The sequence below is a fragment of the Citrus clementina genome, unplaced genomic scaffold, assembly GCF_000493195.1.
Source record: "Citrus clementina cultivar Clemenules unplaced genomic scaffold, Citrus_clementina_v1.0 scaffold_3, whole genome shotgun sequence".
In the NCBI taxonomy this organism is placed as follows: domain Eukaryota; kingdom Viridiplantae; phylum Streptophyta; class Magnoliopsida; order Sapindales; family Rutaceae; genus Citrus; species Citrus x clementina.
The window spans coordinates 35,559,956-35,564,045 of NW_006262339.1; the positions used below are offsets into that span (position 1 = coordinate 35,559,956).

The 4,090-nt window shown below is 39.5% G+C and overlaps 1 pseudogene; it reads right to left on the minus strand.

The window, feature by feature from the left end:
* Nucleotides 1-202: 202 nt before the first annotated feature.
* LOC18046945 lies at nucleotides 203-3,605 on the minus strand (annotated as a pseudogene).
* Nucleotides 3,606-4,090: the final 485 nt, after the last annotated feature.

Here is a 4,090-nt window from a genome sequence, read left to right on the forward strand (position 1 = left end):
TGATAGGTAAAAATCAGTGCTCTAAAAGTGAGCGGAGAATTGATTCTTCTTCCCTTACTTTATAAAGAGATGGTGCTAATAATAATATACTTAAACAAAGTTGTAGTAGGGAATAAACACAGCATGCTAAAGCCTAATAATAACTAATAATGGGAAGGGATGCAGCCTGCCGTAGCATGAAATTGAAATCAGCCTAATCAGGCTAATCAATATCTTGTGTGGCAGTCTTTAGCACCTTCATGCCATCTTTTATCTGCTTACTTTTCCTATGAAGAAAAAAGAGAGGAAAAAAAGGCAGATTTTTAGCCACCAATCAAATTCATCTTGACAAGGGGAATTTTTCAGATTGAAGCAACGACTAACCTCTGAATCACGTAGTATAGGCATATCCTTGAGCAAAACATTCCAATCAAGAATTAAGTTTGGCATAAACTTTAAACATAGACCCTCAAGGACCCATGTGGTGCCATTGCTATCCTGATCAGATTCAGAACTGATTTCGAAGTTGCTGATGTCTTCATCCTCAAGACAGAGATATTGCAGGCTTGAGAGGTGCTTAAGATTAATCCATTTTGGCAGAATTTCGTGGCGGTATCGCCTGAGGTAAAGCTCCTGAAGGCTCGCAGGAGGCAAAAGCCTATCCAACATCTGTGATGCTTGTTTTTCTTTACAATCCTCTGCATCAATAGCTAAAACTTTGAGTTTCTCGAGCTGTGATAAGACATTCCATTCATCTTCCGAGATTTCACTCTCATTATTTACGGACATTCGTAGAACTCTTAGCTGCTTCAGTCCCAGCAGGGCGTTAAGTCGACAGCCTTGTGTGTTAGACTGACTCTCCACCCGAAATCCAGACAGCTCCTGGAGATAAATTAGCTTCTCGAGTCCGCGAGGTAGATACTGGAGAGGACAAGATCCGAGGTCCAAGATGATCAACTTCTTCAAACTAGTAATTGATGGATGTAGTTTGGTGCACCTCCTCAGAACAAGTATTAGGAGATTACGAAGCTTTTGAATTGAAGATGGGGGCTCAATATTGCCTGCAACTCCGCTTAAGTTGAGACATGCAAGGCGTTTAAGTGAAGAGATCTTATCCAATAGATCCTCAACATTAATTCGATCAAGCTTACAGTATGAGAAATCCAGCACCCTCAGTGACATGAGCGATTTCACATTCCAAAGGGAAACTGGAGTGCTTGATTGCAGTATCAATGCCCTGACCCTTGAACTTTTTTTCAGGGATTTTGGATCCATGTCACGGTTGAAACCGAACCATCGCGAGTCTTGTGTCAATTTCTGCCTGCCTTGTTCATCAAAGCTGCAAAAAGCCTCATCTTTTGCAATCTGAATGGTCATATCCCTGACCAGATCGTGCATCTTGCAACTATAGACCCTGCCATCATAGCCTCTTCGATGCACAACTTCAACCAAGCATCTGCTTACTAGCTCTGAAAGGTAATCAAAGCCTAATTCCGTAGCAGTCCGATTGTCCCTGCCCCGGATGAGTCCTTCTCCCACCCACCAATGTACCATCTGTTCACCACTTATCTCAAAGTCGTCGGGATAAACAGAGAAACACAAGAGGCACTGCTTTAGATGTGTGGGGAGTTCATCATAGCTCAGTCGTAGAGAAGCCACCACCGAATTGTTCTCTCTTTCGGTTGTCAAATATACATGAAAATCATCATTGATTTTATTCCACTCACTAAGGGAATGGACTTTTGGAGCAAGCAAGCCTCCTATTGTCTTGATTGCCAGCGGTAGTCCCCCGCATTTCTTCAAGATCTCTCTGCCTTTTTTTTCAAACTCCTTATTGGGGCATTTTCCCTTGCTCGTTAAAAATGCATGCTTGCAGAGTAATGACCAACTCTCCTCTTCATTTAAAATTTTTGGGCGATGAATTCTTGACTCATCAACTGCCATACTGTTGACAACGGTTTCATTTCTAGATGTGATGATAGCGAAGCATCTTTTTTCAGTCGGATATAAATTCTTCCACCAATCTAGATTCATTCTCCACACATCATCCATTACAATGAGACAGGTCTTGTCACTGAGCCTCTGTTGAATTTTGTGCAGCAAATAACTTTCCTCAATTCCCGATTCATCCTCTCCCAGCTGTTGCAACATGGCCCTCATGACTCGTTCTTCGCAGAAATTCTGAGAAACTGGCACCCATATCCTCTTCTCAAAGTATGCAACCATCTCTCCATCATTGAATATCTTTTGGGCAATGGTGGTTTTGCTTAAACCACCCATACCCACAATACCGATTTGCTGAAGCTTCTCAGTACTGCTAAGGATCCACCCTTTAATCTTTCCAAGTCCTTCGCCAAACCGATTATTTCAGATGGTTCCCGGTCCTCTCGGGAATATTTAAATATTTGGTATGATGAATTATTAGGCCCCTGCTGGATGATTGGCTGTTCTGCTCTTCCATACTCCCCCAAGCTAGACTCCATTTTCTCAATCCGTGAATTGATATGCTTCAAATCCTTACCTGTTTGGTATATGAAAAACAAGTCACGAAGTGAGAACCTGTGGCAAAACCCATCTTTCCGATATTCATCTCTAATTTGGCAATCCGTCATTATGTCATCAGCTTCATAAATTATTTTTCTCAGGCTAGGCAAGATCTTCTGCATGAACTCCCCCCGAGTTTTCTACTTATCAGTGCAGGAGATGAAGGCAGTCATTAGCTCAAGCTTTGTCTTCATTGCCTCAAGCTGATCTTTAAAATCAAGTGCGCACTGAGCTTGAGTCAGCAAAGCAGAAAACACTTTCTCTATCAATGTCCCAATCATCGCCTCTGTCGCTTTCGACGCCGCCATATCCTCGGGCAAATGTTCCCTGTTAATTTCATGTTCATTATCATCTCAGTAAAGTATACATCTATGAGCTCGTATGGGCTTCTGCTACAACCATACAATCATGTCACACATAAGGTACAGATGGCAGAAATGAGACTAGCACTTTCAGTACTAGGAGGGACAAGACAAAATATATAATGGATTCATCTCACTTCCACGGGACTTGACAGAACATCTATCAGAATAGTGAAGTCACCCAACAACATTGATCAGAGTAAAATTGTGTCATATGCGTGAATCGACAGAATGATACTAGTCAGAACATAATGATGTATCGGACAAAAAACTGAGAATTGAAGCTAAAGTCTAGCTCACTTTCTTAGGACTCAGGTTTTACGTTCGAGCTTCAATAGAACAAGTTCCGAATAAATTCTCTTGGTAACCAAGGATCAAATACAATAATTAATTGCTAAGGTCGCTCCAGTAGTAAAAGCGACTTTCCTAAGACTCAGGTCTTAGCTTCGAGCTTCAATAGAACAAGTAACGAATTGGTTCTCTGCGTAACCAAGGATCCAATACAATAATTTATTGAAAATATATTTATCATAACTTTAAAATTAAGTGATACGACGGCAAATATTAACTTGATAAAAGATCATCATCAACCATCAAATTCTATAAACAAGTTTTAGAAATTTTCATGTTTAAATTCACATCAATCAGAGATTTAGCAATGGCATGGGTGAATCATAAAAGGGTTTTAAGCAGAAGCACTTACTGGAATCCTGAAAGTGTGTGTATCTATATAGATTGGCTGGGCTGAACAGAGAGTATGCTGGAACCTGAAACCCAAAAACAGAGTACCATGTAATCAAATTATTTTTATTTCTACTTTTAATTCCTTGCTGGCTGTTCAACGTTTTAGTTCGCTTAATCACTCACTAGCTCCTATCTGGCTCTGCTAATTTGATTTATGTTGCCGATATTTATTATATAGGAGAAGAGATGCCAGAATTGATCAAATAACAAGCCACCTGCACTTTGTATTTTGAGGGTACAAGAAAAGAAGGTGAAAAATATTTTGAATGAGTAATTAAAGTGGAAATGGTTAAAGTTGAAAGCTGTTGGAATTTGGAGATAAGAAGCATTTTTATCCTCTTCTCTTCACAACAATCAAATTTTTTTTAATTAAATATCATAACAATTATATTTTTAATTTTAACAAATTATAAATTTATGATTTGAATGAGACTACATAGTTGCATAAGAATTTTAAGAAA